This window comes from Pseudorca crassidens, chromosome 13 (assembly GCF_039906515.1).
Source record: "Pseudorca crassidens isolate mPseCra1 chromosome 13, mPseCra1.hap1, whole genome shotgun sequence".
NCBI classification, from domain to species: domain Eukaryota; kingdom Metazoa; phylum Chordata; class Mammalia; order Artiodactyla; family Delphinidae; genus Pseudorca; species Pseudorca crassidens.
In genome coordinates, this window is record NC_090308.1 from 12,437,321 (window position 1) to 12,450,581 (window position 13,261).

The following is a 13,261-nucleotide window of genomic DNA, read 5'->3' on the forward strand; positions in this document are numbered from 1 at the left end:
CGGACTCTCAACCACTGTGCCACCAGGGAAGCCCAGTTCAGGGCCTTTCTAAGGACAGGGACTTGAGAAGACACATGTCAGATAACATAATCATAATAAAACAGAATTTGAGATTTTGTAGATAATACTTTGAGAGCAAAGAGGAGGAAATAGCATAGTCTGAAGGATGGGGAATGCTTTCCCGAGGAAGTGACTCATGGGCTGCACCTTGAAGGACAGACAGCTGGGGTAGCTGGGGTGATCCCGGCAAGGGGAGCTAAGGGAAAAGCATCTTCCCGCTGCTGCAACCTTCTTCCCTCCAACCTGCTCACAGGCTTTCCACTTAGCTCTTCTGTTTTGAATCCTTCTTGTGATTTCTTTACACTGTATTCATGGTCTTCTTGTTTTGTCAATTTCAGACATTATCTACTGACCTCAGAGAACAAGCAATGAGAGTTTGGCTCACTTGAGAACAAACACCCTCATCATCTCTTTCCTCCTCCCATTATAATTAAATTTCTATTTTTAGTGCTTCTGTTAGTTACTTGGGTGACTTTCTGAACAATATGCTTACACTTTGTTTCTTGCCTATACAGCATCTCCTGACTTTTCACATTGTCAGTTAGCACCTCAAACTGTGTCCCCCCACAGCACCATCCACTTCCCCACTTCTCCAGTGCTCTCCAATGGAAATTTCTGCATTAGTAGAGATGTTCCATGTCCAATATGGTAGCCACTGGACACAAGTGGTCTTGAGCACTTGAAATGCAGCTAGTGTGACCTAGGAACTGGACTTTTAAATTTCATTTCACCTTAATTAACTAACATTTAAATTTCAATGGTTAGTGGCTATCGTGTTTTACAGCCCAGCATATATATTTTTTAAATTAATTAATTAATTATACAGTAGGTTCTTATTAGTTGTCTATTTTACACATATTAGTGTATATATGTCAATCCCAATCTCCCAATTCATCACACCACCACCACCCCACCCCCGCTTTCCTCCCTTGGTGTCCATACGTTTGTTCTCTACACCTGTGTCTCTATTACTGCCCTGCAAACTGGTTCATCTGTACCATTTTTCTAGATTCCACATATATGCGTTAATATAGGATATTTGTTTTTCTCTTTCTGACTTACTTCACTCTGTATGACAGTCTCTAGGTCCATCCACGTCTCAATTTCATTCCTTTTTATGGCTGAGTAATATTCCATTGTATATATGTACCACATCTTCTTCATCCATTCATCTGTCAATGGATAGCGCAGCACATTTTAACTTTTATATTGTCAAGGCTTATTTACAGTCTTTTTTAATTTTACATTTTCTTTATACCTTGATTCTTAAAGTTGGAAATCAGTTGTGAGTATTGCATTGTCGTGCCTATATAAGTATTACTTACTTTACCACCAAGTAATATAGAATAATTGAGTTTTAGTTCTTTTACTGTTTTTATTTTTATTTTGGGGTATTCTAACTACTTTTTCAATTTGTTTTTTTTTTAAGATTTTTTTTTGATGTGGACCATTTTCAAAGTCTTTATTGAATTTGTTACAATATTGCTTCTGTTTTATGTTTCGGTTTTTTTGGCCACAAGGCATGTGGGGTCTTAGCTCCCGACCAGGGATTGAACCCACACCCCCTGCAGTGGAAGGCGAAGTCTTAACCACTGGACTGCCAGGAAGTCCCTCAATTTACTTTTTTAATTCTCTACCGACCCTTAGCTTACTCCATGTTTTCAAGGATAGTACCACACTCTGTGATCCCATGTTTCTCCCCCAAACTTTGCTTTTGGAGCCATTTCCCCTCATGCTTCAGTCTGCGGCATTGCTGTCTATGCCAGCAGCTTTATTGCACCTTTTCACTCCATCCCTAAGCTGAGTCTTCTATTTCCTGGATTCTACCTCCTCCCTTATCTGGTTTACTCCCTTTTTTGCAAGTAAATTTCTAAGACAGGGTGTGTGGGAGGTCATCTTTCTGCATCAGCTCTTTTGTGTCTGAAAATAGGCATGTTCTGCCTTCATACTTCATTGATAGCTTAGTTCAGGATCAACGAGCTACTGCCCATGGGCCAAATCTAGCTGCTGACTGTTTTCTGTACAGTTCATAAGTTAAGATAGTTTTGACATTTTTAAATGGATGAAAAAAAGTCAGAAGAAGAAGAATATTTTGTGACGCACAAAAATCATACACAATTCAAATTCTGGTGACCATAAATAAAGTTTTAATGGAACACAGTCTTGTTCATTCACTGACATATTGCCTATGGCTGTTTTCAGATTGCAACAGCAGAGGTGAATAGCTGATCTGTGACTACTTATTATTTAAATATTTACTATCTAACCCTTTACAGAAAAAGCTTGGCAACTCCTGGTTTAGGTGATCAGAGCCAAAAGCCAGGTTTCATGACCCCATGTAACCCAACCGTAACTCTGTATGGCTTCCCTTTACCTTCCTGAATACTCCTCCTCTCCTCTGGCCAGACCGGCCTCCTTGCTGTTCTTCTACCCTACCAGTCAGGCTCTGGAGCCTCCGGGCTTTTGCATTTGCTCATCCCTCTTCTGATCACGCTCTTTCCTCTGATGTCCGCTGGCTCACTCCACTTCTTTCAGATATTTTCTCTGGGATCACCTTCTTTATGAGTCCTTCCCTGGATACCCCATCTAATTTTTAGCCTAATTTTCTCCCTATACTCTGTGCATTTCTTACACTGCTTTATTTTTTTCCACCTTAGCACTTATTACTACCTAACACATTAGCTGTGGCTTATTTTGTGTAGAGAGCACACCATCCTGATTGGGGCAAGAACAGAAGGCTCCTGAGGGCAGGGCTTGCCTTATTGTTCATCCTCTGCTGTATCCCCAGGGCCTGAAATGGTGCTCCAAGATGTTTGCTGAATGAATGAATGTTGTACTCTAGTGTGAAATCAAGGTCCTGCAGAACTTGGGAGGTTTTGCTCACTTGCCTTCTAACCCTCAATTCTACTTCCAGAGAAATCTGGAAACTTTCAGTTTCTTGTTTCTGTGGAAGTGACTTGTTTTCTCTATTTGGGAGATTTTAGGATTTTCTCTTTGTCTTTGGTGTTTGGGAATTTGACCATAACTTGAAATTCTTTTTCCTGGGTACTCAGTGAGACTTTTTTTTTTTTTGCAGTACGTGGGCCTCTCACTGTTGCGGCCCCTCCTGTTGCGGAGCACAGGCTCCGGACGCGCAGGCTCACCAGCCATGGCTCATGGGCCCAGCCGCTCCGCGGCATGTGGGATCTTCCCGGACCGGGGCACGAACCCGTGTCCCCTGCATCGGCAGGTGGACTCTCAACCACTGCGCCACCAGGGAAGCCCCACAGTGAGACTTTTTAATCCAAATATTCTTGAACCTCGCTTAACGGAAACCTGTCATGTTATTTCTTTGATGAGATCATTGAGTAACATTTCCTGAAAGATTTACTTGAATTTATCATCCAAGCTTCCATTAGAATCTTTAATTGGCAATCATATTTATAATATCCAAGGGTTCTTTCTTGTTCTCAGATTATTTATCTTTCTTAGCACTCTGTTCTTTTTTTTATGGATACAATATCTTCATAAATATCTGTAAGGACACTGATTAGAAGGTTGTTTTCCCGCTTTTCTACATTTCGTGGTTACCCAAAAAGGAGATGATGTCATGCCCCAGCATGTGCTGAGTGACACTCTCATACCAGAATTCGGAGTTCTTACTCTGAAGTACCCATATGCACATACATTGCCTGTATTCTCTGTATAATTTCAAACTTTTTAGAGGAGAATCCCCCGTAATATTGCCCAGGGTGGGGTGAAATGGCTGCCTGCAGGATTGTGGGTGTTTGCTGTGTAAAGGCTGGGCTGATAGAGATGTTTGACAGAGGGGTATGGGAGGAGGGCTAGGTTCTTCCAGACTTTCAGTGAATCTTCCAATTTTCACTTCACTTTTCACTTATTTAGATTTTCAAGCTTCTCTTGGCTTTCTGAGTCCTGATTTGCTCAGGGATTCCTCATCACAGGCAGTCCATTTCTCCCATAGTGTCCTTCTTATGGGTGGGATGCTGTGATTCCCCTGCCCTCCTTCATCTCTTACCCCTCCTCTGTCATCCCATCTGCCAGAAATCTGTTGAGATCTCTCAAGCTCTAATGCGCTTCCTCCATTTTTACTTTTGCTATTGTCGGTTTATATATTTTTTATACTTTTCCTATCATTTTAATGAAGTCTTGGGAGGGAGGGAAAGGGGAAAAAAAAATCTGTGATCAGCCCATCTTGAACTGGAGGGACTTGAAGAGGATTCCACTTCTATAAATCAGGTGATTATGCTCAGAGAATTTAAGTGGCTCCAATTCTAGCCCTACAATTGTAAATTATGTGCCCTTTGAGGATGTCTTTGAAGATGACATCTAAAAGCCTGATGAGAAACGAGGCCTTGCTACTGATGTCACTAAATACTTTTCATATCATCTATTACTTTTGGGGGCTACCTAACGCAAACCACTAGAGGACAGCTCAACACAGGGATAAGAGGAGGCAGAACTGCCCAGAAAGAGAAGTTTCTACAAACAAGAAGCCACTGGGAGAATTTCATTTTATCCCTGGTCAAAATGTATAGCATTTTGGACTTCCCTGGTGGCGCAGTGGTTGAGAGTCCGCCTGCCGATGCAGGGGACGCAGGTTCGTGCCCCGGTCCAGAAGGATCCCACACGCCGCGGAGCGCGCTGAGCCTGTGCGTCTGGAGCCTGTGCTCCGCAACAGGAAAGGCCACAACAACAGTGAGAGGCCCGCGTACCGGGAAAAAAAAAAGTATAGTATTTTATAATCCTGTCACTCCTCCACAGATTTGATTTAATTTTTATCTTCTCATGAAACTAACATAAAGAAATCAAAGATGTCTGAGACCAGAGACTGAACTAGTTTTCAAACTATTATTTAATCCCCAAAGGCAAAGCTTTGACAAGATAGCAACTTTGTTATATAACAAAGTTATATAGCAACTTATATATATAGCAACTTAGTTATATAGCAACTTTGTTATATAACTCTTTCTTTGCTCCCTCAACAGTTGTTTATTTTTAACACAGTTTTTATTGACATTTGGATTGTGAGGTATGGGGGATGTCATGTTTAATCTATAAATTCAAAAACTTCTGAAAAAGCAGAAACGTAAACCATGCCTTACAGAGGGTTTCCACTTTGCTTTTGAAAATGTTGCCCTTAATCTATTGCCAGTTAAACTGCAAGTCAAGTGACACTGGTTTCTGTCACCTGTTATCAGTACCTCTTCAAATTAGGAAGATCTAAAGTCAATTTAGATCTTAGAATTATTTACTCCTCCACCCAGAATGACCCTTTTCTCCTTATCTCCAGTGGTTGTGGGCCAGGAAACAGACCCTCTATTTGCCCTGATCTAAGCAGCTCCTGCTTAGAAAGGAAGACGGAAGGAGTGATCTGCTTTTGTACTTGGTAGGGTTGGGGGAGCCCCATGCAGTGAAGCTCTGCCTTGTCATCCTTAGGAAGGAGCAGATTCATTGACCATTAAGAGGAGAACGGCCAGGTCTCAGGGATTTCTGATCCTCATGGGGTAAGTGATTAAGGTGACTGTATAAACCTATATAAGCTTATAGAAGAGTCCAACTCTGGGCTTGCTTTGAGGTTTTTCTCATTCCTGTGGTTAGGTGAAAAGGTATTCTTTTTACTGAAATTGCTTCAGCCACCTTCCAGATTCTAGGCTAGTTTTATAGTGTCATTTAGGTTTTTGCTTGTGTGTCACTTTGTTTCTTAGAGATAGAATGATGAGGGTCGTTAGGTTTTCAGGTCTGAGCGGTGTGATCTTGGTAATGACTAGAGTGGGCTGCAGGCTAATTTACCGCTTGGATGAAAGGCTCAGATTTCCCCTTAGTGCTATGACTATATTGATGATTTTATCCTTAGATGAGTCTTCCCTCTTGTTAATATTTGAACGGACAGGGACAACTTCCGTTTGGATAAAATTTTATAGACTTTATTTAAATAAACCTGTAGGGTAACCCCCTGTGATCCCCACCTCCTAGAATGCACACTTTCTAGAGTCCTCTCCTCCGGAGTGTAGACTGGACCAAGTAACTCGCTTCTAACAAACAGAATGACGCAAAAGTGTTAGGATATCACTTCTGAGAGTAGGTTACAAAAGACTGTGACTTCTCTCTTTTTTTTACGCAGGCCCCTCGCTGCTGTGACCCCTCCCGTCGCGGAGCACAGGCTCCGGACGCGCAGGCTCAGCCGCTGTGGCCCCTCCCGTCGCGGAGCACAGGCTCCGGACGCGCAGGCTCAGCCGCTGTGGCCCCTCCCCTCGCGGAGCACAGGCTCCGGATGCGCAGGCTCAGCGGCCATGGCTCATGGCCCCAGCCGCTCCGCGGCATGTGGGATCTTCCCGGATCGGGGCACGAACCCGTGTCCCCTGTATCGGCAGGCGGACTCTCAACCACTGCGCCACCAGGGAAGCCCTGTGAGTTCTCTCTTGCTCACACTCGCATTCTGTCAGGAGGTCAGCTGAGCTGGGCAGGAGAGCTGAGCTGTCCGTGGCGGAGCAGCCGATTAAAGCCATAAGGCGACAGTGAGAGATCACTGCCCGTGAGCGCACAGGCAAGTCTATAGCTGGAGGAAGGGCCCGCTCCCCCTGTCCCATTTTCCCCAGGGCAAGGTGCATTGTCGGGGGTCAGGACCAAGGTGGGGATCTTCTCACTGGGGAGGGAACCCCAAATAAAAGGCTCCAGCGGTGTGATGGCCCCCGAGGTGTGTGTACGTGTGTGAGAGGGGGCCGGGAATGGACTAGTCCTGGCTGAGTAACGGGGGTTCTCACACCTCCCTTTATAAGGGGGTCTCAGCAGAGACACCAGAAGAGGACCTTGGTCCAAGGTCTCAGATAAAACGACTCTGGGATATAAATATGCAAAAGAGCAAGGGTGACCCGGGAGGGCCAAGAGCTTGACCACAGCTCCGCTCAGACGCTGCCGTGCCCTGCTGTCACCAAGTCTGCTGCGGGGAGGGCAGTGTCCCTGTGCGACCTGCCAGGGAAAGCCGTCGCAGTTACCTATGGTCAGGCCTGAAAGATGACACGTGGGAGTGTAACCAGGAGCTGGACTCCTTGCTCCCATTCTCTTTCACTCTCGCTTATTTGCTCTGATGAGGCCAGACGCCATGTTGTGAGCTGCCCGAGGGGAGACCCACGGGTGAGGAACAGAGAGTGGCTTCCAGGCAACAGCCAGCATTGAACTGAGGCCCTCGGTCCCGTAGCCCTTGAGAAACTGAATCCTGCCAAGGACTACGTGGGTGGGCTTGGAGGAATTTCCTTTCCCAGCCGAGCCTTGAGATGATTAAAGTCTCCGCTGGCACCTTGGCAGTAACCTTGGGGGAGACCTTAGCTGGAGAACCCAGCTAAGCTGGGCCCGGATTCCTGACACTCAGAGACTAAGAGGTAATAGGTGTTTGTTGTTTTCAGCCTCTAAGTCCTGGGGTCTTCTGTTACGTAGTGATAGATAACTAAATTTACGTGCTAGCGATCTAGTGACCACATCTTGGGAAACTGCATGGTCATGAGCCTGTTTCTAATGATTTGATTCCTTTTCTTTGAAAGTGGAGTATAAATATAATGAGATTGTGTTCTTTCCCCAGCAAGGTATAAAGGAAACTGGTATTGAAAAGGAGAAGTGGGAGGACTGGAATTTTATATACTTTATTTAAATAAACCTGTAGGGTAACCCCCTGTGAACCCCCTGGGTGATGCATTCAAATCTGACTTTTCCCTGTCATTTTCCTTTTCTAGTGTGTGAAGGAAAAGTTTTGAAGTTAGTCCGTTCAGTATGCTACAAAAGAATGGCAGGCTAAGCCTTGTTCTTATCCTAAGATACTTTTTTATGAATTTATCTGTGCCCTCTATTTATAAGTAATATGAACCGTTAAGAGAGGAGAAAGAAGGGAAATGTGAAAGAACATTCAGCCAAAAAAGACTGATGATAAAAAAGCGGCATTTCAACTCAACACACCCGGAACAGTTCTGCGGGTGACCTTGCACTCCGTGCCTGCAGATGACCTCGCCCTCCATGCCTGCAGATAAACATCTTTGCCTCCAAATCAGCACAGCCAAACCATGCAATGTTTCACACACGTGTCCTGGAAATGAACACACCGAGTAGTGTTTAATGATCAGTGGAGCCAGACAGATGAGACACGACTGATTTGCATGAACCGTGTCCTGGGTTTCAGAATTGAGGAAGGGTTCATTAAATGACAAGAAGGAAGAACAATGACATTGGGGAAGTAGAGATGACACTTCCTCTTCTTTCGAAAGAGCCTTACCCTCTGGTCAGCCTCTAATGGTCATCCTGTGTAGCCAGAGCCGCCTGAGCTGTGGCCGCTTACAGTGGAATCCTCAACCTTGGCCTCAGAGTATTATGAATTTTCTGAATTCAGGGATAAAGAGCCAGTGCTTGGATTTACTCTCTTTTTATTGCATGTAAGTAAAACCACTCCTTGGCTGATATATGAAGTCGTTGCTTGGCATCGCAAGATGGTAAAGCAGTGGATACCCTAGTACTCTCTTTAACATAGTGAGTTGTAACTAAGATGTGACTCTTGGGATGTACCGTTTGCTCAGCTCTTCATAAACTTGCTGCTGTCAAGTCCAGTGCTAAAGACACTCTTTAGCTTTGAAGGAGAGAGCTGTGTACTCACTCTGCTTTCCTCTGTTTGTTAAATGGATGTTGTATTGATAGCTGCTGGGACCTCAGACTGTGGCTTTGATTTAGAAAAGCACAATTCAGCATGTGTGTGGGTCCTGAGGAGTTCATTTGGGGAGACACTCTGTGGCCACCCTCTTTTGAGAAGGTGTGTTCTTTGTGGAGAATCCCCCTTTGTATGCAGGCAGCTTACTTTTAGATAAAATCACAGGCTTGACAAGATATCGCTGTGTGAAAACGAGAACTTAGGTGATGTTGGTTCAGAGGTTTTTACCCAGGGCATCTGAAGCATTTGGTTTTCTTTGCTTGTGTATGTGTGAAGGAAATTTAACTGTAAGAGACAGGGTTATAACCCACCAAGGCATCTTTGACTATGGTAGTGGAATTTATTAGTCTGTAGGGGCCTGTGTGTTCTTAGTACTGTCCTAGGCATTGTATAGTCATACACAGAGTCTGATTCCTCTCCAGCTAATTAAAATTTTATGTGGAAATGGAAACAGAAAGAACACAGGTTTCTTTCTGATCACATCATGCAAGTGAGAAGAAAAAGGACTTCAGTTTGTGTATTTCATGGTGTTCTCATTCTTTATTTTTTAAACGTCCCTTTCCTCTCTTTATATATCAAGTGTCTTTTCTGGAGAGGGTCCGTGTGTGAACTCTTGCAGGTAAGCTGCATTAAGCAAATACACATCATCTGAGTACGGAAATAGGAAGTTCTTTCCCGCGGTAGCTTGCTGTGGCAATAAGAGATAAGAAATTACTTCATGACTGTTGCCTGAGACTTTCCTTTTTACTCTCATATCCTTCTTAAGCAGCTCACTTCTGCTTTCCATCCGGCATGGAGGCCAGGCGATGTGAGCTGGGAACCCAAGCACAGGCTGATAACTTTGCAAGCAGGTTTAATAGGGTAAATGGTGTGTGAGAGTGCAGAAAAATCCTTAAAAATAAGCTCTTTGGTATTGAAGAAAATCCTACAAATGGGACAATTACTGGACTCTTCAGTGCTCCGGACAGTGCCTGACCCATAAAATTCTCTCAGTCAATGTTTGTTGAATGACTGAATGACTGATTTGGATTGTTCATAAAATGAGTGTGGTAGGGTAGCCTTTGCCCTGTTTCCATTACCCAGGCACATAAGGAACTGCAGGTTGGAAGAGGTCAGAGTGAAGCAGGAGAGGAGGAGAATATGAAGGTGGGAAGAGAAGAAAGCGTATGTAGAAAGGAGATGATAAGAAGCCTTAAAGGTGGCAATATGGTGGTGAAGGTGGAGGTGGAGGAGCGGTAGAGTGGTGGTGATGGAGGTGGTGGTGGAGATACTGGGGGCGGGGGTGGAGGTGATGATGGAGATACTGGAGGTGGTGATAGAGGTGATGGCGGAGGTGGAGGTGGAGTTGGTGGTGGAGGGGACTGTGGAGGTGATAGTGGTAGTGATGGAGGTGATGGAGATACTGCAGGTGGTGATAGAGGTGGTGGCGGAGGTGGAGGTGGAGTTGGTGGACGGGGGGACTGTGGAGGTGATGGTGGTGATGGAGGTGATGATGGAGATACTGGAGGTGGTGATTGAGGTGATGGTGGAGGTGGAGGTGGAGTTGGTGGTGGAGGGGACTATGGAGGTGATAGTGGTGGTGATGGAGATGGTGGTGGAGATACTGGGGGTGGGGGTGGAGGTGATGGCAGAGGAGGTGGGAGAGGTAGTGATAGAATGGGATTGGAAGTGGTGGTGATACAAGTGGTGGTGGAGGTGGCGGTAGTGGTGGAAGAAGTGGTGAAGTGGAGGTGATGATGGGCGGGCAGTGTGACATAGTCGGGAAAAATAGTTTTGGGATTAGACACAGCTGTTCAAAATCCGTATGCACCACTTACTAGCTCTATGACCTCTGAACCTGCAAAATGGTGACTATAATAAACTGACCTTTTTGTGTTTTTCGATAAGGATTAGAAATACGGTTGCACGGTGCCTGCCACCTCGTGGATCTTCACCAAATGGCAGTTACCAATATATTTTCTTCAGTTTTTAAATTGCTATAGCCACACTTACAGATTTAACCACCAATTTATCTTTTCTTCATGTTTTTTGCTGTTTTCTAAATTTCATAAATTGAGCATGATTCTTTTAAAGAATTATTTATTAAAAATAAATGTTATATACCTAGTTATCAAGATGGTTAAGCACATGGTGGTATATCTATATAAAAATACTATCAATAAAATGATGTTTATGTCATATATTAAGGCTAAGTTAAAAAAAAGGAGAAACATAACTCAGCTTTGTAAAAACACTGCAGAGAAGCAAGATTGAGGTAAATATGTTAAAACGTGAACATACAGTTAAGTTGGTTTATAGCTGATAGTTATATTTGTCTTTGTGCTTTTCTATTTTTTTTCAAAAGTTTCGTTAGTGGAGCATATCGAGACTACCTTAAAAATCTGAAAACAAAATAAATGTTGAATTAAAATAAATCAGCAAAATTTTAACTCTTAACCTTCCACCAAAAGTGAAACAAAAGTAGTTTTTTAGTTACAGTGTGCTGAAGTTTGTGGTTCATTGCAATGGATGAAATAACACAATGTATGTTATTTAATTTTCATAGGGGGGTCTCCTTTGAGATTAAGACTGGTGCAGAATCGTGTGACAGTTCTAAAGTGAGAACAGTGAAAAAGGTCCTCTCTGGGACTGACTGGTCTACTTAGTTCCTAGAATGGCATGAAAAAGGGCAATTTTGTCTATATGATTTACAACTGCCTCTAAACCTGTATTGGGTGCTTTTCTAGCAAGTTCAACGTCAATTTGATAGTTCTAAATTAAGTTTAGATTTGCCACCATAAGAGTAATTAGTTTTTAAGGGAATGTTGACTTGTGTTTTTCATCTTGGTGTACCTGGGGAGAGATCAGAAAAATGTTTTTGTGCAGTAAGAAATATTTCTTGTTAGGATCTCGGCCATCCCACCTCCCAGTGCTGGCCTGTCACTGTGGAGGAGGCCCTTATCAGAGACTTAACCGAAATCCAGTATTTTGGCTTATAGGTATTGGAATAAATCTCCTGTCCTTGACTTAGAAATGATCGAGTGAGAGATAATCGGCAGACAGAGAGGCAAAAAAGTGAACAAAGGTGAGCAAAAGACAGATTTCCTAAACTGACACGGGTGTTGAAATAGAAGGACTTGAAAGGTGAACAGTTAGCCAGTTTAAACTCACCCCAAAATGACTAGAGTGTGGATGAACTCTTAAAAAAATTCTGACTAAAAAATGACCAGATCTTCAGTGAGAACTGAAATTTAGATTAGAGATGAAAGAATTAATCAAACAGACAATGGACCTTATGACCAGCTGTAAAAGCCAGAAAGCCCAGTATGGAATATGAATTGAACTAGAGGCAGCAGCATGGTAGACTTTGGAACAGTTGGTCCATAGCATTTGCTCATGTGTGGAGCATTGAATACAAACCAATGATATTATTGACCACTTGCCATATTCAGGGCACTGTAATCAACACTTTCATTTTTACACGAACACTTGTCAAAGCAATCACTTTTCAAAACAATCCTGCGAAATAGCACTACTGTTATCTCCACAAAGCTGAAGTTTCGAGAGGTGAAGTACCCTAACACCACTCCGCTAGGCAGGGGCAGAGATAGGATCCAAACCCAGATCTTTGTGTGTGTCTGAGCCTGTGGCCTAACTACCATTGTACGTGACACTACATTGATTTCATTTGCATTAAAGATTTTCTTATACAGGATAGTTATCTGAGGCCAAGAATTGGGAGACCAAGGGGGAGTATGAACAGATTCATGCTCTACTTTGAAATCTCCTTAAGGGACATTCCTTTCCATTTCTTGGTTGAAGAGTTTGGAAAGGAATTTTTCTTTTCTTTTCAGGGAGCTACCTGTGTCCTGACATGACTGCACATATGTGGTTGTCAATGTAGCTGCTTCTTAGGCAGCCCTAAAGTATTATGTAAGGAACCAGCAGGAACCAAAGGGGTCTGGAGAGCCAGGGGGGTTCCATGACTTTCAGAGCCATCCCTGGTTAGTCCACAACCTTAGTCAAGATATATAACATTCTCCCTTCACAAGGGTCCCTCCTGTTGCCCTTTTACAACAACATCCTGTTTAATTTGAAAACATCCAGTGCCTTTCTTGAGCGTCACTGCACCCTTAGTGGTAATGCTACACATTAGGCTCTATTTATTAGTGGGAGCAGCACAGATGGAGAGGTTAGGAGGCCTAAGTGCCCTGCCTGTGGCATATAAAGGTTGTGTGCTATCAAGCAAGGCCTTTAACTTCTCCGTGCTTCAGTTTTCTCATCCATAAAAGCTGAGATAAAAATACCTAACCAGTCTGTTTTGTTGTGTGGACCAAATGCAATTAAGTGGAAATGCTTTGAAGAAAGTAAAAACGTTATAAACCAATGGGGCCTTCTGTCTTGGCTCGGATTTTATTTTCTTACCATGTAGAGACTCAGTTGACATACAAGAGCTTTACTGGCATAAGAGGATTAGGTGAAAGGTAGTAGGGGGTGTTATGGGTTAAACTGTGCCTCCTCCCCCAAGAAAAAGTA

General features: G+C 43.5%; 1 protein-coding gene across 1 annotated transcript in view; it reads left to right on the forward strand.

Moving 5' to 3' along the window:
* The first annotated feature begins 8,338 nt into the window (after positions 1 to 8,338).
* IPCEF1 (interaction protein for cytohesin exchange factors 1) overlaps positions 8,339 to 13,261 on the forward strand; it is a 183,075-nt gene continuing 178,152 nt past the window's right edge. The window contains exon 1 of the mRNA XM_067701721.1: positions 8,339 to 8,477. The gene's annotated coding sequence lies outside the window, so the exon portion shown is untranslated. The remainder of the gene's footprint in view (positions 8,478 to 13,261) is intronic.